Source organism: Lissotriton helveticus, chromosome 2_2, assembly GCF_964261635.1.
Source record: "Lissotriton helveticus chromosome 2_2, aLisHel1.1, whole genome shotgun sequence".
Taxonomy (NCBI): Eukaryota; Metazoa; Chordata; class Amphibia; order Caudata; family Salamandridae; genus Lissotriton; species Lissotriton helveticus.
This window is the reverse complement of record NC_136060.1, coordinates 495,518,070-495,539,496: the sequence shown is the minus strand read 5'-3', so window position 1 is coordinate 495,539,496 and position 21,427 is coordinate 495,518,070. Positions and strand designations below refer to the sequence as shown.

At 46.2% G+C, this 21,427-nt stretch overlaps 1 protein-coding gene across 19 annotated transcripts in view; it reads right to left on the bottom strand.

Annotated features, from left to right (window-relative positions):
• LOC144821568 (E3 ubiquitin-protein ligase TRIM39-like) overlaps nt 1–21,427 on the bottom strand; it is a 1,056,022-nt gene that overhangs the window by 17,614 nt on the left and 1,016,981 nt on the right. The gene's annotated exons all lie outside the window — the stretch shown is intronic.

Genomic DNA, 21,427 nt, shown 5'->3' with positions numbered 1-21,427 from the left:
GGAGCTAGAGGGCTCCAGAGAGAGGACTTGATGCCGAGCCTGTGTGGCTCCCCCCGCTGTGGCGCAATTCGCCAGAGGGGCTACTGAAGGCCCTGCCACAGTTTGTCAGGATTCTCCAGCTGCCCAGCAATTCGTGGGCAGCTGTACCGTTTAGGTGCAAGATGGAGAGTGAGTCCCTGAGAGGGATAGAGATGGCACAGAGGTGCCCGGCCAGTCCCAGCTGCGCAGCCCTTAGTGCCAGCTGCAGCGTTTAGGCCCTTGTGAGTGTTCCCAGGTGCCCAGCAAGTAGTGGGCACCTGCATCGTTTAGGCACCTGACATTGAGACTCAGGGCGTTCTAGCCCCAACAAGGCCAGTTGGCCTAGGGACTGCCACAGGTGGTGGCTTATGTAGGTTTTGCGCAATTGTATGGTTATGGCACTTCTGAATGTATTTCCTTGCATCAAGTGTTATTCCTGCACCTCAGAATGTTTTAGACATCATGTGGCTTTTGCGCTACTGTAGTATTCTGGTACCTCTGAATGTATTTGTATTGCATCATGTGCTTTATCCTTAACACCGCTGAATGTGTAGGTTTATACATTAGGTGTTTCTCTTTACTACTCCTCTGAATGTATATCTATGCATTATGGGTAATGTGTTCTTTCTTAGACCCCTAAATGCTGTGTGATACTTAGGTGGTTTTCCTTTACTACGCCTCTGAATGTGTTTCATACATCATGGGTAATGTGTTCTTTCTTGGACCCCTAAATGCTGTGTGATACTTAGGTGGTTTTCCTTTACTACTCCTCTGAATGTGTTTCATACATCATGGGTAATGTGTTCTTTCTTAGACCCCTAAATGCTGTGTGATACTTAGGTGGTTGTTCTTTTTAGTACAGGTGGTCCTAGTGAGGTCCTGGTCCCCGGCGTGACATTCTCCTAAGGGGTTTAGGGTTGCGTAGGAGGTACTTACCTGTTCCCAGTAGTTACTGGATGTGACCTATAACTGTTACTTTGTGTTACAGTGATTTTATACACTTTTATTCTAAGTTCTATAAGTACTATTTCTATTTCTAAAAGTGCTGATTCTGACAGTGGCCCATGTGGCCCTGTCTTGTAAATAATCCCTTGTGAATATTGCTGTGCCAGTTGGCACAATGTACATGTGTGATTTCTATCTGATATGTTTTGACAATACAAAAGTTATTTTAATATAACCTTGTGTGGAGTTCCTTTTGTGGTGTGCCTAGTATGTTGTTGCTGTTGTGCGCTGGCGCAAATGCTTTACACATCGCCTCCGAGTTTAGCCTAGACTGCTCGTGCCAAGCTACCTAGAGGGTGAGCAGGGGTTATCTTGGCGTGTGACTTCCTTGCCCTGACTAGAATGGTGGTTTCTGCCTGGCTTTGGCGTCAGCCTTAGCCTACCAGAAATAGCCAGTTCTAACACACGTTTTGAAACTGAACATTCTGTCACAACTTACTCTGTGGCTAAATTGTGTCAAAATTGGCTGAAACATTCTAAATTGTCTGCAGTTAAATTACATCTTGCAAAACTGAATAATGATGTTGATTTAAATGATTTCATAAAAGGCCCGGCTAGTGGTAGATCAAAAAGATGGATATATGCCATTTACAATGAAATCTGGAAGACCTCACAGATTGAGGCAGCGACACGACTTAGAGCTATAGATCAAGCGAATCTAGAGAAAGTGCTTGCAGTAGTTGACAATAGTATTAACATGCTTTCATCCCGCATTTACACTTTAGATAATATTGTATCTTCTGTAGTGGATATTGTGCATGATGAAGTATCTGTGTTGTACCATGGTCAGAATCAATTACGTTCTATCATGCAATTTGCATGGACCCTTCAAACACTTAAATCTGGCAAGGTGCCATGGACCTACATGAATGTTTCTTCTCTCTTTGCCCCCTTTAATTTAACTGACAAGCAGCGTTTGCTTTCTATGCGAGATGCTTCTTTTTCTATGTTACATATTGAGAGATTAGAGTCATTGCCTTTTTCTGTGGCGGAGGCCTCCGCTGCAACGTGGCTTATCCACGGTTTGATAACATTACCTTTTGCTTTGTATAAATTTATCAACTGTATGAAATATGTTGCCATAGGTCGCTATGAGCCTTTAGGTAGTGCATATCTCCATGAAGTGTGGTCCCTTCCTTTCTCTTATAGATGTTTGAAAGACGGACAGGAGGTTTATCTGAATGGAGAGGAGTGTACTGAAACACCAGACCATTCGCTGATGTGTAGGCATATACAATTGCACTGTTCTTGTAACCAAGACCGGCCAAACTTAGCCTGTGTTTTAAAAGGGACTCCAGTTCCTGCAATCACCCCGACTTTTACCTTGCTGGGAAACGGAAGGTATTTGTTTTTAAATAATGAAGATTGTTGCGGGTTAATTAGGGGTGTAGCTTATGTGGTCACCGTAACTGAACGTGTAGTTTGCTGCAGAAATGTTCTGTACCCACCCACGCATGAAAATAGGGATGTTTCCATCTGGCCACGCATCCCAACCTTGAAAGCAGAATTCAGCGGCATGAGCAGAATAAAGACTCTATTGTCCCAGAAAGAAGTGGCCTTGAGTTCGGCTAGGGAAACTTTCGTTCTTCACATAGCTAATACCCGTACTGAGGTTCAGGCCCTTTTAAATACTGATTTACCGTTGCATTTTGGCGAAATGGTACATTCTATCTTTAACGCGTCCTCCACAACTGGGCTGGTGCATTTTTTTAAAACAGTTAGCAGCGGTCTTGTAACTTCATTTGAAAAAATATTTGGAGTGATCCCTGCTTTCTTCCATTCCATCTTTTCGAGTTTGTTTGGAGGATTCCCGGTTTTACTGGCGCTGGCGGCAGGCGTTCTAGTGGTCCTTTGCTTCCTTAAATATGGATGCCACACATGTGGAAGAAGCCGCCCAGCCCCTTCTGGCGCTGTTTCGCAACCGGATGCTTGAATATTATGGCACGTTGCCGTTTGCGATTTTAAGCACGGCATATGGATTATCGTTTCGATTTTCCTACTTCACCTGTGTCCAGCCTGTGTTTCATTGCCTCTGCTGTGATTTTTTCTTTTTTTCTTTTTTCTTTTTTTGTAAACCTTTATTATGCAGTAAGGAATATACAAATACGGGCCTACAACCAGTCAGGCCGGCCACGACACAGTATGAGAGGCCAATGACTCCGGAAGGATGTTCCCCGGAATCAGCCAAAAATATAGAAGCAATCACTTCAGTCCGAAAAGGTTAAGTACGGCCATCGAATAGGATCAAAGAAGGTTAATTTTATAATAAGGAGTATAGCAGGATCAATTGCAGTGTATGAATATCCGAGTTCCCATAGCGGGCCACGAAGCAAACAGCAAAACATAAGGGCATCAATATGGATAATCATCAGCAACAGTTTACATCAATCAGGATATGGACGCCATATATCAGAGCAGTACCCACCGTGGCTCGTCTCTTGTCTACCTATCACCCAGTTACATGTTTTAGACAGAACGGAGGAAACGGAATAGCAACAGTGAATATAATCATCCGCTATACTAACCTAAAGAAGAAAAAGAGGGGAGAAGGGAGGGAGGAAAGGGGAGAAATAATATAAGCAAGAAAGAGAGAACGCCGCGCTGATGCAAGCGCCCCACAGCAATAAGCACGCAAAGAAAGTAAGGATATCGCCAGCAAGGTGGGCATGTGAGTCGTAATAGCAATGTGGCAAAACCGTAAGAAGGAGAACAACACACCTCCAGTTCCCACCCTCAATCGTACCATGGGAGACAAGCACAGACGCGGCGCTCCGATAAAGGGATACAAAAGAGCCATAGAACTAAGGAAAAGAACAGAGAAGAAGCCCCAGCCCACCCACCCCACCCTGCACCCTTGCAGAAGGCTACGGCCTACCCCCCCAGCAGCGTGCCTGTCGCCCTAAACCAGAACCGAAATATAGAGAAGTCAAGGAGAGAAAGAGGAATAAAGAGGCAAAAAAAAGGGGGGAAAGAAATTAAGAGGGGGGGAAGAAGACCATCAATCGAGTCGTTCGGCCCCAGCCCCCCGCCCACCCACACAATTAAGCAGCGTCTAAACGAGATCGACACAATCTCAGGTATCATAAACTCTCAAAGGGATCGTCGATATTATCATGATTGGGGGTCTGCCTCATCACAATCCGTTCACCGGTAGTCCTCAGGGTTCAGTTTGGCTCACCCCTGGCCTTTCCTAGTCATCACTACCACACATGATATAGCAGTGGGAAGCAAACATTTCAAGATGGAGAGGCTACTCAATCGGAACAAAACAAGGCAAGGGTATAGACCAGGGGGCCCCGGCAACCAGCAACAAAACAAGAATCTTTCTCTGCAGTCCGGAACTCTCAACAATGACACCAAGAGCAGCAAAAAACAGGAGTTCAGTCTCGCCGTATAAGAAAGCAGAGGCTCCCCCGCAGTACAACAGCACGACCTCACCAAAGTAGATCGGAGCAGCAGTCCACAACGCTCCTCGAACACTCGAGCAGGATCGGGCCCCAACATGGAGCCCACACCCTCGCACTCCACACTCACAACTGCCAGGAGATTCGGGGCCGCAGGCTTGCAGTCTTGTCGATGCACAGCGGTAGCACTCCCTGCAGCGATCGAGGGGGACAAAGCAGCACCACCACGAAGTCGAGCCGCGTCCATGAAGAACGGTCCATCAAAGATGGCGGCGGACCGTATACCTTTCACAGGGGCACCGGGGGCCAAGGCCGCATGCAGAGACTGCAGGGCGTCAAGGACATCACCAATCGTCGGCTCACGCTCAAATGACCAGGCCCCCGCGCACTCCAGCCACACAAGTCCGCCGCCCCGAGGAAATCCGTGTCCCAGGGCGTCGGCCGCCATTTTGCGGGTTCAGCCGTGTCACCACCCTCCGCAACTTCCGGAGCGGGCTCTTAAGCGAGGACACCCCTGGAGTTCACTCAGGCCCCAAGAATGGCAGTCTTGGTGCAGAAAGATGCGCCACCAAATTCGGGGGGTCCGCCTGCGCCACCACCCGCGGGCATCACAAGCCGACTCCGGGCGCAGGGCTTCAAGATGGCCGGACGGGGCAGCAACGGGGGCGTCCTCCTGCACGGTCTTCCCCCATCCACGGCGCGCCGCGCCCTACCACGGGGCCTCCCGGCCGCTGGACCGGGCCCAGTCAGTATTCACCGGAACATTCGCACAACGGCCTCTCACAGTCGGCCCTCTCTCCCGCCGGGGGCCGCCGCCGACACCACCACCCCGGCCGATCCACGCATGGAAGGCTCCGGTCTCCACACCGCGAAGGCCCCGGACCAAACAGGAGCACAGCTTCGGATCCACAGCACGCAGGAGCCCCCAGGCCAGACGGTGAGTACGAGCGTTTCTTCACGTTTACGTTTCTTCCCGAATGTGTCGTCTCGGGGAAGGATATTTGTCAGGATTTGCGTGTTGGGTAGGAAGGCTGATGGAGCCGAACTACAGAGCGGCCATTGCGGTCACGAGCTTGGCTCCTCCCCCCCCTAAGCTGTGATTTTGACTGGGCCATTGATTTGTGTCTCTGCGGTCCGGTTTCTCCTGACGTCGACTTTAATCAGCTGATGAGTCCCATCGTTACTCACGAGTTGGTTTGTACTGGCGAAAGGATTATGGCCTTAGCAGCGATGCATGGACTAATGGGTCCTTGGAACATACTCGCAGCAGCGCAAGATTTCTTGGCACTGAGCTTTCTTGAAAACCCACTGAGTTGTCCTCTGATGGTGATAGAGGCTCCGGTACTAGGAGAACATGTATGTTCTTTCCCGCTTTTAAATTGGATGGCTGACCTGTTTTCAGATGAAGACGGTGATTTCATGTTGGAGGCTGTTGCTGCATATTTTTCGTATTCAGTCTTGCCGTGACTTGGGCCAGGCTCTCGCCGTGATTCCCCGGTTCAAGCTTTGCCGTGCCGGGGGCCGATCTTTTCGAGTGAGAGCTGCGGCTATCTGGAACTCTCTTCCGGTTGAGATTTGTTTGTTGGAGGATCTTCTGCAGTTCCGTTAGGCTATCAAAACCTTCTTATTTTAACTCTGACCCTCAGTTGTTCTTTTTCTGTTCCTGCTTTTAGCGGTGTTGTGTTTTACCTTGTTTTGCGCCAGGACGCTCCTTTGCTGGAGCAGCTGTGCGCACGATAAATGCCTGTAACATAACATAACATAACATAACTTCCTTTATTGATTTATGATGAATGCCACGTTTTTCTTTCATTTTTTTCACCTCCCAGTCCTATTGACTTGAGTGCTATTGACCACTACAATTGGCATTTTTGAATTTTTGGTTTTGTAGTCTTTTCCATCACTTTAAATGATTGTAACATTGTTCATCGTTCTTGAACTCTGCTTTCATGAAGTTGCCCTTATCTTATCCTATCTTATCCGTCCTCGGATCATGGGGGGGTGTCATATAGCTACTGTATATCTTTATAATGTGTTAAGTTAGCATAGGCTCATTAAATGTTTAAACGCCATTTTTCCTTTTGCTGCTTCTGCACACGACACTTAATTGTTGCTTTAGCTTTCAACCTAGTAGTTCGTTGTGGTTTACATGAGAATAATATGTTATTTATTTATTTATTTATTTTAAAAGTTTTATATAGCGCGAACAAGATCTTTGCAGATAACAGAGCGCTTTACAAAGGGAGGTGGAAGGGTGGGGAAACAGGGGAGCATAGTAGGAAGGCAGGTCAACAAGTTAATGTAAATAGTAGAACTATTACAAATATTACAGGTAAATAGTAGAACTATTACAAATATTACAGGTATGAGGTAGCATGGCATAATTGTACGTAGGTCATCAACAATGTAGATAACACAAAAATAGAACATAATACAGATATGAGGGAGCAGGAGCCTAAACATTTTAGATTAGTACAAATAAGAACCCATGTGCATAGGAATCGGATCGGTAATACTGATCGGATTGTATCTCAGACGTAATTGTTGAAGTGTATTTAGCCATAAGGATATTTTTGACTTCTTTCTTAAAAAGAAGGGAGGAGGAGATGAGCCTGGTTTCCGGAGGAAGTGCATTCCAGATCCTGGGTGCCATTCCTGAGAAGGAGCGTTTGTAGGTTTTTTCCTTCCGGAATCTTCGAGGTTTCAGCAGAAGATTTTTGTACTTCTGGTGGTTCTGGAGCCGCCGGAGACTGTCAGTTTATGGGTGAGGTAGCTGGGTGATTTCAGGTGTATAGCCTTGTGCGTCATGCAGGCAATTTTCAGGTGTATTCTGGCTTCAAGAGGCAGCCAGTTCAAGGATTTAAAGTCAGGGGAGATATGCGAATGTTTTTTAGATCCAGTGATGAGTCTTGCTGCTGCGTTTAGTGACGCTCTAAGGGGTGCAGTTGTAGTTAGGGGGAGGCCGCAGAGGGCCACGCTGCCTTAGTCTATGCGAGGGATGACTAGTGCTTGTACTGCGGACTGGAAGTCTTTTGCTGGGAGGAAGGGTTTAAGTTTCCTCAAGGTATTTATTTGGAAGTTCGCCCCTTTAGTTGCCTTGCTGATATGCTGCTGCATGTTGAGGTTGGTGTCAAGTGTTATGCCTAACGATTTTGCTGAGTCCACGATGGTCGGTTGGACATTGAGTGCTGTTAGGTGCTTAAGCCATGTTTGTGCGGAAGATATTTTCGTGGGGGGTGAGATTAGGAGGAACTCTGTTTTCATAGCATTGAGTTTGAGGTGGTTATCAGCCAGCCAAGATTGGGTGCTTCTGATCGTTGAGTTCAGACGCAAGATGTCTTTGGGGGATTGTAACTTGAGATATAGTTGAGTATCATTGGCGTACATGTGAAAGTGTACATTGGATGGCTGTAGCAGGGTGGTGAGAGGTTCCATAACTAGGTTGAACAGAGTAGGGGATAGACAGGAACCTTGTGGGACACCTAGCGATACCGGTACTGGGGAGGACATCATGTTTTTGCTCTTGAATTTCTGAGATCGGTTGTGTAGAAAGGAAGTGAACCAACGAAGAACAGTCCCAGAGAGGCCCATTCTTGTGTTTAAGAGTTCGAGTAGGTTCTCATGTTTCACTGTGTCGAATGCTGAGGAAAGATCGAGGAGGATGAGGAGGCAGGTATCATTTTGATCTAGAATTTGGAGGGCGTCGTCAATTATGTGAGTCATAGCTGTTTCAGTGCTGTGCCCTGCTTGGAAGCCTGATTGATGAGGGTTGAGGAGATCAAACTGTTCTATGTGCTTTGTCAGTTGTAGTTGAACGCATTTTTCTAAAAGTTTGGCGAGAGTGGGAATGTTGGTAATCGGACGGTAGTTGTTTAGATCAGTGGGGTCGGCTGTTGGTTTCTTCAGTAAAGGTGTGGCTTGACCAACCTTGAGGGAGTCTGGGATGGTTCCTTGCTGAAGTGAGCTATTGATAATTTTAGTCCACAGTGGGAGGAGCAACGGGATGAAGTCTTTTACGGCGTTAGCAGGAAGAGGGTCATTGAGGTGATTGGATGGTTTTAGGGTGCTAAGTATTCTGTCAATTTCTTCTTCAGAGTAGGTGTCAAAGGATGACCATGTCGCATTGTTTTTTAGTTTATTAGGTGTTATGCAATTGGGTATTGAGTGAAGGCTTGCGTCATTGAGGAGGTCGCTCCTTATATTGTCAGTTTTTTTGTTAAAGAAAGCCGCGAACTCTTCACAGGAAGGAGTAGTGCTCATCATGTCGACGGCTGGGGGTTGTTCCTTAGCTTGAGATCGGATTAGCTCGAACAGTTTACTTGGACGGTTTTTTGCTTGGTCTAACTGGAGTCTGAAGAACTCTGACTTTGAGCGTTTTATTTTCCTGAAGTATGCGTTTCTCTTTTTCCTCAGAGTTTTTAGGTGCAGTGTCGAGGGCGCTGATCTCCAGGTGCGCTCTGCCGTTCGCATAGCCCGTCTGTCATCATTGAGACTCCCGTTGTACCACGGGTTGGAAATCTTGGTGGATACTCTTTTCAGTTGCATTGGAGCGGCCTCATTGATTATTGAGGCCATTGAGTTGAGATAGTGGTCAGTTAGGCACTGAACATCAGTAACGTCGGTAGGGGGGAGTAGGAGATTGCAACTGTTAGGGGGTAGAGAGTTTGGATTAAGTTTCCTCAAGTCTCTTTTCCAAACTTTGGGCATAGAGTATTGCACCGGGATGCGTTTAACTTTTTCCTTGATGAAGAATGTGACAATATGGTGGTCTGACCAGTCACAAGGTTGGATAGAGTCAAGTTGAGTGGTGCCTTCTTTGGAGATGACAAGGTCGAGGATAGAGCCTTTGTCATGTGTCGGGCTGTTGCATATTTGAGTGAGGTCAGAAGCGTTAAGGAAGTTTTTGAAGCTGTTAACTACTGCGTCACTGCAGTCATTCCAGTGGAGATTGTAGTCGCCAAGGTAGATTTGTGTGTTTTGCCGCCCAGCGTTGATTGACATTGTGTCCATGAGTTGTTGTGAGAAGACGAGGTTGTCCCCCGGCGGGTGATATAAGATGTGAAGTGAGCATACAGGTCTGTTCTCACTGATGACATCCAGGCAGAAGTATTCACATGAGGTAAGGGACGGGCAGTGACTTTATTAATTGAGAGGTTACTCTTGTAAATGCATGCTATTCCACCACCTGTCTTGTTGTTGGACCTGTCAAGTCTAGTGATGCAGTAGCTGGGGGGGACTAGGATATCCATGATAGGGTTTGATGATTCAGTTAACCATGTTTCAGTTAGTATGGCCAGGTCAAGGTTCATAGACATGAGGAGGTCAGCGACCTCCGATGAGTGTTTTTGGGCCGATCTACAGTTAAGAAGTGTGCATTTGAGTCTGGGGGTGCAAGGGGAGGTCGAGGGGTCTATAGTGAGAGGAACTTTAGTGAGGTTGTTGGGGACAGAGCCTCTGTTGCTATGCGTGTGGTGCCTGATAGGGTTGGAGAGAATCGTAGGAATGGACAGGTGTGTGGGGGCTAAGACGTTTTGGGGTGCCGGGACGTATGTGCTAAGTAGGGTATGTATGTCGTGGTCCGAGCGAGTCTTCATAGCGCGCCGGGGGCGGTTGGAGGTATTGCGAAGGGGGATAGAGGACCAAAGTAGGGGGTGGGTATGATGTGTCTTGATAGTGCGCTGCGGCCGGATGGAGGTACAGCGAGAGGGGATAGAGGTCACATGTAAGAGGTGAAGAGGATGTGCGGGGGCGTTGTACATTCGTTGAGAAGTGGTGGAGAGAGGGGGATGTTTAGGGTAGGTGAGGAGTGACTGTTTGAGCGTGTGAAGTTCTTCTTTCACTTGGAGGAGGGTGGTCATGATTGTGTCCAGCGTGCAGTTGGGTATGGGGTTGGTATTGTTGGAAGGGTAGTCAATGACAGGAGGGGTGAGGCAATTGCGAGATGTGTGGAGACTGGTCGTTGCGGGGGTGCAAGTGTAGTGAAGGTGAACGGGAGTGAGAGTGGGAGGGGGAGATGTTGGGGGAGGAGTGGGGGCCAGGAGTGGCGGGAGTGCAGAGAGTGGGGGGGGAACGATTGAGAGAGGAGTGAAGGCTAGGAGAGGCAGGAGTGCAGGGAGTGAGGGAGTGAAGGCTAAGAGTGGCTGGGGTGCAGGGAGTGGGGGGGAGATGTTGAGGGGGTGGTGTAGGTTATGAGTGGGTTGAGTGCAGAGAATGAGGGGGGAGCTGTTGAGGGAGACGTGGGGGCTAGGAGTGGCGGGAGTACAAGGAGTGGGGGGGGAGATGTTAAGGGAGGGGTGTATGTCAGGAGTGTGTTGAGTGCAGAGAGTGTTGGAGGAAATGTTGAGGGGGGAGTGGGGGCCATGAGTAGCAGGAGAGGAGGGAGTGGGGGGAGAGACGTCCAGGCAGAAGGGGGAGCTAGGAGAGGCGCAGGTGCAGGGAGTGATGGGGGTGGGTATAGTGGGGGGGAGTTGGGATGGGAGAGAGTCGAGTTGTGCGGGTCAGAAGCGGTGAGTCGTTCTGAGACGATAGTTGGAAGTGTGGAATTCTGGTTCAGTTGGTTCAGTTGGAGTGGAGTATGTGTATGTGTAGAGGCCCGACAGTTGGTGAGGTGTTCTTTGAAAGTGGGGAACAGGTTGGCGAGTAGTTCCAGGTTCCTGTCTGTGGATTGAAATAGGACAATCCCGTTGTTGTATATAGTGATGGCTGTTCTGCCTGGGAAGAGTTGGGAAGGTGCTATGGAGAGTGTTAGGCCATGAGCGGTTTTCCTGATGGTAGAGACGTTGAGTAAGGTAAGGAACGCTTTTCTCCACTGAGCTCTGCGTATGGTGTGGAAGATGATATCGGTGTTCAGGGATCCATTTACCGGTGAGAAGTAGGTGTCGGCAAAGGGTGTTTCAGGGTGGGACCTCAGGAAGTTGTGTTTAAATCGTTTAACGGCTTTTTTGATCCATGTTAGTATGGCGTAGGGGTGGGTGTGGGAGAGTGAACAGAAGAGATATACAATAGCACAGATAAATGCAGCACAATAGGTTGCATGGGTCAAAAGAGGGTCACTAGTGAGAGATCAAAAAATATGTGGTAGCAGAAAGTACATTACAGGAATAAAAATGCAATGGGTGCAATATCACAAATATACAATAACCAGATAAGAATATAATACTGATGAAATATTGGAATAAAATATAGGTGCTAACAACAAATTAATGCGTCAGGTGACACTAATGAGCAGCCAGAAATATATGAGGTAGCGATCGATGCAAAGTGAATTGGGTGCACGTTAAAAATATCCAAGTTACAAGAAGCAGTATAATACTATCAACTGAGTTGTAAATACATAGCTATATAAAGTGCGCTGTAGATGCGAAGAGATTAGTCTAAAAGAGACCAGTTCTTAGGGTAAGGTCACCTTAGAGTGAAAATGACTGGTCCCTAATGGAGGTACAGGAGGGGATTTATTGCTCCAGTTTTATGTCCCCAGCCAATTTTGAGCAGGGGAGGTTTAACATAAGTGATCGCGTGGGGTTTGTGAAAATACCTCTTAGCAGTTTCTGCTCAGCAAGCTGGTCGAGATGTCTGCCACAAAAAGAGTAGATAAGTCGAGGATTTTTTTAGTCCTTTGTCTATTGTTGACTTTATTTGGAGAGATCAGTTTCCCTTTCTACTGAGGGCAGGTCGAGTTAGTCCTGCTTCTATGTTGGTGCTTCCTAGTTGCTGCTTGGTGGGGAGGAGAGAGACTTATCTCCGTTTAGGCAACCCTTGATCTGGTAGGAATGCAGCTTCACAGACATCTGGGGCGGTGGTGTAATTTATTGCTCCTGTTATGGCCCCCGCCATTTTAGGCATTGTGGACAATGGCGATAATGTCCAGCCAGTGAAAATAGATATATTTGGATGACAGTAGCCCTTTAGCAATCCGGGCAGCGGGGAAGAGAGAAAACCGACAAAAATGATAGTGAAGTTGACTTTTGTGCACAGACCTTGTGTGAATTCGGGCAGCCGTTCGAATCACTCCTGGAGAGGCTGCAGCTCCGCTCTTGTTAGCACCCGGGGGCAGCAGGGGGGGGCGTGGGGGTGACTATTATCGCTGTGGTTCTCTCAGGAGACTCCCCGGTTGTAGGGTCGCCCTCACACGTCTTCACACGCTTGTGCCCGATCAGTCCGCTGTGCCACCTTTGCTTCCCCGCTCGCAGCTTCACAATACCTCGAGGGGTGGGGGGAAGCCGAGCTCCCCTTAGTTGCAGGGCGCCAATTTCCGCCGGTGTCGCTATGGTGCGCAGAGAACAGCCCCGGAGCGAGCAGCCAGACACAGGGCTCAGCGGGCAGGACAGGACAGGGTGCACAACTCCCGGCGTGTGCCGTTCACCGGGGGGCTTGGCGGTGCTTGCAGGCGCTCATGACCTCTCATGACCACTCCGCAGTGGGTTACCGTTCCTCCTGCTCCAACCGAGTCCGCGTCCCATTCCGCGCTGTCATTCGGTAAACGGTGGTGTTGACAGGCGGGTCGGGCACCTCCGCTGGACCGTCACAGCTCAACTCGCGTGCGGCCACCAACACACGGGCAGCGTGCACCAGTCATCCCCTGAAGGCTCCAGGCAGCAGGCATCCGTGTCGCGTTCCGCATCTGGCCAGGGGGGAGCCTCCGGTCCGAAGATGAAGGTGGGGGGGACTCGATCTTCTCCTGTGAAGCTCAGCCTTCAGGCAGGTCAGGGATCCACAGCAACCTTCGTCCTCCACCAGGCAGGTAAGGATAATATTCCAATCCAGTTACTTGTAAAACCTGTTACTCGGTAAATCCTGTTACTTTCGGTGATGCAGCTGGTGGCTAACGGGGATAAAAACCAGAAAATGGTATCCCCAGCTTTGGAGCTCTTTCCAGGAGCTCCTACCCGGCGGCCATTACTCTGATATCAGCTTTGCTTAATAAACTATGTCTGTACAGAGAGTGCTGAAGCTTCAGGAACAACACGATACAGAATTGTTATGAGGTCTGATCTTCGCGCCTTCATAGACATAACATAAGTGCAGCTTCTGCCAACTTTGGGCTTTAGGCGCGTTTTATATTGCTTTGCTTGAAGCACAAATACACACTTGATGCTGTTCGCATGCAGAGAGAGCTGGTGTATGCTGATGTGATCTCGATTTTGGAAAAGGGGGTGGTGATGGACAGAGTCTCTGAAGAATGCAGAATACTCCTACCAAGTCAAGAGATCATGGTTTTAATCCATCACCGTTTCTTAGCTCACTGCACCATCCCAGCTCAGAACCTGGCTATATGCAAATTAGTCTGTTCCTGCCCCAATGCATGATGGGAACAGGGCAAACCAAACCAAACTACCAAGCCAATTCTTATACTGGGAAGGAAACAAGCTTCCGGGGACCGGTTTCTGGCATCACAGCCTTCGTCGGCCCGGCTTGCTTGAATCCTGATGGTGCAATGAGCAAGGGACTCACGTCTGAGTATACCCTCCCACACATAGTGTGGATAAAATCGATTTTGGAAAAGGGGGTGGTGATGGACAGAGTCTCTGAAGAATGCAGAATACTCCTACCAAGTCAAGAGATCATGGTTTTAATCCATCACCGTTTTTTAGCTCACTGCACCATCCCAGCTCAGAACCTGGCTGATGTGATCTCTTCATTCTAGGATCCTGAGGTATGGGCCCGCCCTGCTAAAACCCAAAGAGACCTTCTTAGTTATTAATATAATATGTGAGTTAGGGAGGGTGAGAAATAAGTGTTGTTAACCCTTATTCATTTACAGCATGTTAGCATGCTGTCACCATTTGCTTTCTATGGACTAGTAACTATGCTGATAACTTTGCTTCTGATAATATGTTTCCTTGTATTATCTAAGATACTGCGTCTGAGAAAACGGCATTAGTAAATAAATATTTCAAATGTGCACGTGTCCTCATTTACTCCACGTTCTGGTTTGAAATGATTGTATAACGAAAGAGTGCTCATGTGTTCCACGTAACCTGAGGTATTGTAAGTTCATGTTCTGGTTTGTCTAAACATTGGGAGTTTGTTATGACCAATGAGACACTGTAGCTAGCTCGGTAAGGGGTTTGTTGGGTACTGAGGTGAGTTTTGGGTCACCCTAATTCGCCGAGGTTCCAATCCTCTGTGCACAGTTCTGTGGGAGAACAGAAACCCTGCTACAATCACTCCCCATCCTAGAGACCTCATCTCTGCTGAGAGAGAGTTAATGACACACTGTGTGACCTCAGATGTATCACTGCCCAACTTAGAAACTCCTGCACTGCAGAGAGAGGACAGAGCGTTAATGACACACTCTGTGACCTCAGGCATATCACTGCCCAGCCCAAAGACTCCAGCACTACAGAGCGAGGAGAGAGTTAATAACACACTGTGTGACCTTACACAAGTCGCTGTCCAGCCCAGAGACAACAGTACTGCAGGGAGAGGAGAGAGAGAGAGAGTTAATTACATGCTATGTGACCACAGGCTTATCATTGCCCAGCTATGAGACCCCAGCACTTCAGAGAGGAGAGAGAGCTAATGACACACTGTGAGATCTCAGACGTGTCACTGCCCAGCCCAGAAAACCCAGAACTGCAGAGAGGAGAGAGTTAATGATAATGATATGCCTCACTGTCCAAACCAGAGCCCCCAGCATTGCAGTGAGAGGGGAGAGTTAATGGCACACTGTATGACCTCAGGCGTATCACTGCCCAGCCCAGAGACCCCAGCACTGCAGAGAGAGGAGAGAGAGTTACTGACACATTGTGTGAGTTAAGACGTATCACTGCCCAGCCCAGAGACCCCAATACTGTAGAGAGAGGAGAGAGAGCTACTGACGCACTGAGTGACCTCAGGCGTGTCACTGCCCAGTTTAAAGACCTCAGTACTGCAGAGAGAGTAGGGAGAGCTAAGGACACACTGTGTGACCTCAGGTGTATCACTGCTCAGCCCAGAGACCCCAGCATTGCAGAGAGAGGAGAGAGAGTTAATGACACACTGGGGCATATTTACAAAGGGATATCGCCACCAGACCATCACTTTTAGTGATGGTCTGGTGGCGATATTCCCTTCTCCATATTTACAAAGTGGCTTTGAGACACTCAACATGGCTTAACGTCACCTTATAAATAAGGCCCCTGTTTACGCTAAGCTTAGCGTAAAGGCGTCATACAATGGGTGTTGCAGTGGGTGTTCCGCCGCAACACCCATGGCAGTGCCGCAAACTAAGACCAGGGAAAACCTATTCGTAGAATGGCGAAACGAGGGGAAAATATTAATTTCTCCTCATATTTTGCTCTTTCTATGTGTGCAGGACAGTTATTTGGCTTCAGGGTGCTTCAAAGTCTTAGAGCTGGAGCAGAATTGGATATTTATCTACATAACGAATAAAAAGGTAAAACACCCGATTTTGGGTGAAGACCACTAACTAGGGACCAACACCTGATGAATGCCAGCGCGACCCTTGTGGGGGCATAATATTGGCAGAAACATGTTGGTATCTGCAGTGGGGCTATAGGGGACGTTACCTCCCCTTTATACCCCTGAGTGTATTTTTAATCCTACCAGGGGTTCACCGACAGAATAAAATAATTTATGTTGACCCTTAGGTTGTTTTAAGTATATGTACTGCACTGTTTGGTCCCGTTTTACAGGGGAATAGACCTCCCCTTTTTTGAGTTGTATCACGTTCTTGTACGTGTCTTTTGTGTGTTCTATCACGTTTTCCTGCTTTGTCTACCCTCACCACTGTTCTTCCTAAAAAAAAAACATTGCGCTCCATCCAGAGTGTTGGTCTGCACCTGGATGTATGATGCGGCCCTATGATGAAGCATGACTCTGCAAAGTGTGTGAGGGCAGTATTAAGACATTTTATGTCTTCCCTTGTTCGTCTTCGGTCTGAGTAGATATGAGATTTACCGTTCCTATGTGGACAACTACATGATTTGTAGTTCCAACCTATCTTGGATCCCAGGGGATAGGATATTGTTTTTAGTACTTCTCTGTTGAGTGAGATTTAATTTGCGGGTAGCGAGTCAGAGAAGTCTTAGTCCCTTGTCTCTTTTTTAGTGTTTTTTCAACCTTCCTATTAGTCCTTATGACATCGAAAGACTACTGACAAGTTTTCCCTTGTTTCCGAATGCTATAATATGCATCCAGTTGTAGCTGTATCTTGCTCCTGCCTATTTCATATGGCAGTGCCAAGAGAACGCAGTCCAGAAAGAGTCACTAGTGGCTCGTCTTTCCGTACTTCACTAATCTGTGTACAACGGGACGTAGTTCAACACCACCTAGAAGTAGTTACCGCGTAACTGTCCGCGGTGATTAGAAATGCCTTATTCACTCGAAGGGAAATCCCTGAGATGTAGAGTCTTCAAACCGACCTCACCTTCGCATCGCCTGCACTGGTGCCTGGAGCTGATAACACCTCCACTTGTTTATCAAATAGATATATTATTGATTCACACAGAGAATATTTGTATTCAGACTTGATATTCCATATTAGAGGTGCGATAATTCTCCCATTTGGGGTCCACAACTACCTCTTCATATTAATCAAAAAAAGTAATATATATATATATATTTGTTAGGGAGTCCTATAAGAATATCTATATATTTCCTAACTATAAGTGGTATGTATATTTGTAGAAAGAAGTGTGCATGTCTAAATCAATACATATATTCAAATTATACATGTTTACATGCACAGGCATATGGTGTACATTTTTGTTTTGAGTATGTTGGTCATGTAGGAAAGCGACAACTTCTGAGTAGTCTTCTGAAGATAAGATAGTTATCTGTGGATTTTATGTTTGGAGGCAATGAATTCCATAGTTTGGCTGTTTGAACAGAGAAAAATGTTCCACCCATGTGTTTTTCTTGTCTTGAATGCTGGGATTTTGAGGCGAGGTGCCAATCTGGAGTTGCGGTTCCTTTGTTGTTTGTATCTGTTGATGTTATTCCTGATGACAAGTGGTCCTCTCCATGTATTGTGCATGATAGAAAGCAGATTGAAGGTGGATATTCTGGCAACCAGTCACCAATGCGGGGTCCTCAAGGGAAGGGCGATGTGGGCTTGTGACTTTACATGTAAGCGTAGTCTTGTGGCAGAGTTCTGAATTTGTTGTAGTCTTTTCATAGTTGATATAGATGATCTCTGGTAGAGGCCATTAGCATAATCAAGTTTGGACAGTACAAGAGAGATTGAAGCCATGTCCTGTGTGAAAATCCCAGGTGGGGGATGATGCGTCACACAGTTTTCATGGTAATTTATCCACTTAAGCATTCACTGATTGCTTGGAGTCCATTATAATTCAAAGGTTTCTTACTTCATTGGATACTTTAGGAGGTTATCAACAATACTTGGTTTTAATATTAATGGGTTTAACATCCAAGATATTGTACAAATCATTAACATCGATCCGCTCTTGTACAAGCGAACGTCCATAAAGAGAAGCCCGGACTTCTGTTCCAGAATATTACCCCTCTAAGAGTGGGCAGGTCTCTGATTCTAGCTGTTTATTCCCATCTGATCATAGATAACCAGGCTGAGCAGAGTGGAAGGCTTTGAGAATTTCACATGATGACATTTCTTTATTGCAGCCCCTGACGATCTGGGGGTCCGTGGTGGTAATAAGAAAGAGGTACTTTGTGATTTGGAATGAAGTGACAGACATCTACTGCTCCTCGTAGGTTTCCATCTCTGATTTCCCAACGCTTTGGCTAGGATTATCAAAAAGAATCCTACCTCATTGATAGTATTGTAGCAGGATTCTACAAACCCTATTGAAGGGCCATTTTTGTATCATGTTGGATTTATACATTCCATTGCGGCACAAATATATTCTCTGGGTTCAAAGGAGTCGCAGGGTTAGCGCAGTGACCGCTTTTCAATTTATGAATAAAGCATCAGGTCCTTAGTGTTTCAGTGAGAATAAATGGCTCTAGACAGTTGGTTTCTTTTCTGGGGTGGTTCATAAGAAGTGATTGGTCCAAAAGACAAATAACTTTTTGAGAGTCAGTTTTAGGTTCTTTCTGCCATTCCATACTGAATCTATACTCTTGGTGTCTCTGAAGAAGAATGAATTCAGATTTCTCATGGTCACGCCTGAGCACATTCGATGCCATCCAGTCTTGTAGTTTATACCGACAGATCTCCAGAGGAGAGAGTTTGTTTCCTGCTTCCAGGTAAATGTGTGTGTCATTATCATCAAGAACCAAACCCTGGAGGACCCAAGAAGTCATAGATGAAGGTTTGGAGGAGGCTGTTCCTCCTCTCACCATCTGCTTGTGGTTGGTGGAGACTGAGACCCAGCCCAAAACTTCTCCACCGAAGCTCATGTGAGGTCTCTATGATTTGGCGCATTCTATGCGCGTCGATTGTATCATAAGTGTCCGACAGATCGAGGAGGGTGAGGACACAGGTGCCCTTGCCCAATATGAAAGATATGTCATTGAGGAATTTTAATATAGCAGTTTCTTTGCCTGATCCTTGGGGGATTTATGAGGAGCTGAGAGATCTGCTCGGCTGCATGAAATGGTCTAAGTTCTGCTACGTATTTATTTAACACATTACCAAGCCCAAAGTCTGTAATTCAAGCGATCATTAAGGTTTGCTTTAAGTTTTATTTTTGTACAGATGGAGTGAATAATTCGAATGTTCATGTTTGCAGTAGGGATGTAAGGGGTACTATATGACTCAGCAACAAACATCATGATAGTATGATGCGTAACACAAACAGTTTGACATTGTCGATTAGGGTTGTGTGGTGAATCAATGTTTGAGGTATATATTTTCTTTGATATGATAACTTTTATGATTGTCGGGTTATCAATTAAGATCATAATCCAAATCCACATGATTTACATTAAATTAGCACATAACAAACACTGATTACTATGAGATACTGAAGTTTGTTTTTGTTTTGATGCTGGCAGTTGAGGGGGGGGCTTCCTGACCAATTCTCTAGCGGAGTAAGAGATTCTGGGGTACATCTGTTGGATTCAAACACCCCACATGCCTGTAATCATAAAGTAGGGAGTGGTGAGCAATGTCTGTCTGTTTTCCTCTTCTCTTAAAAAGCAAGTACTGCTGTAGGACCTTGTCTATCTTAGAAGAATCTCTCACCAACTTTCCCAAGTGCAACACTGTGTGTGTGAGCAGTGTTTTCTCCTCCTTTTAAATGCATTAGAAACTGGGCTCACACTAACATAACCTGTGTTTACACTGTCCTCCATCTTGAATATCTAACATAGAATGCCATGTGATGTCTAGTACTACTGTGTCTTATTCTAAAAAAAAGAGAGCACGTATACTCCAATAAAGAATGTTCCTGAGACTTTTCCCTTCTCCGTGTTTAAGGAAGGATGCCCTAACAGTCCTAGGCTATCTGTGTTGAATGTATCAACCAGTATGCTTGAAAAAACTGTCAGAATGTTGAAATCCAATGCGATACTACCATCGGAGAACAATCTAATGTATTTTAATATATATTGTTTCTTCTAGCTTGTCCTCATTGGTGCATACCAGGAGAACTGTGTGCTTGTGTAGAAATATGTGAAAGTCTTTTCTCTAAATTCTTATTAAAGTATGTACATTTCTCTTTACCCTGGAAGCCACTAATTCCCACCTTTAGGAGGTAGATCTATGTCCGATTTTATATAGAACTGTACTGAATTCATAAGTATGAATTATGCGCTTTAACTGCTAATTTATTGATGGCCTCTTCTGTGTTCTTTGCCTATAATCTCTTTATATAAACTTTCATACAACTGAATTTTTTTTTTTTTTTAGAGTTTTATATAGCGCATACTAGACCCAAGACTTCGGGTATCAGAGCGCTTTACATGAGCACCAGTTTTGTTACATTCATTTTTGTTAGGCACGGGGAGATTAAGTTTGCCCAGAATCACAGGATGTGAGGGTCGTTGTCGAGACTCAAACTTGGTTCCCCAGCTTCGAGGTCAATCGCTCTAGCCCGAAGGCTACATCTTGCCTGCCATTCTCATTACAATGCCTCAGTACTGATTATTGTACTTGATCTCAATTATACTATTGACCAGTCATATCGGGGAGCACCAAAGTCCACATCAGGACTGCACCGCTCCCAGTCCTAGCCGGTTGTGTGCTCTTGGCATGATCATTTAACATAGGGTTGCACATTGACAGATCTGGTTGCAGAGGATGGTTCCGATTGAATTGACCAGTAATTGATAAACTAATTGTTTATAGAACAGAATACTGCACCTTCATGGTTGAGACAGTTTTCCCAGAGATTTTAATTGACCCAGTGCCAACCCGATCCTGGTTCCGGGAGATGAGGTGGCTGAAGAAGGACGAAGTCAGTATCAATAGGGATTTGCACGCATGCAAAAAAAACAAGTTGTGGAGCAGCGCATGTGGAAAGCTGAAGTTGGCGTGTTGTGCTGGAAGTCAATGGACAGATTTAGAGAGCAATTTTTATGTGGCTTTAATCTTTGGATTTGCAAGAATGATAGTCATTACATTTTTGATGATGTTCTTTGATGTTTTCAAATTGGCAAATGTATGAGTCGTTCTGTGTACGGTCAAGAGCTAAAGAGCGGTCTCTCCAGCTAGAGTATTAAACTATTGAACTTGCCTGCTGAGGTGAGGTGTACTGTGAGGCACTATCACTTACACCAAGATAGGGACGTAATCTTTTCTCACACAGTTGTTCTAAGTGAACCCCATGGCGGTTTGACCTGAGTGCACGGGAGTGAACGTGCCACGTACAATGACTTTCACAGATCAAGGATCCTTTGTTGGGTGAAAGTAGGTACATTTACACCCATTAGCTGGACACAGGCTGTACAAAATAAGGTAGAAAAGGAATATGGTAGTTACCCGCCACTTTGTAAACTATAAAACATACTAACACACTCATTGGATAATGTCAATGTGATGTCATCAATGATTTAATTTGATATATCATTAGTGATGTCATAAATAATGTCATAGACCCTATCCCGAGTGATGTCATATGTGAGGTCATAAGCAG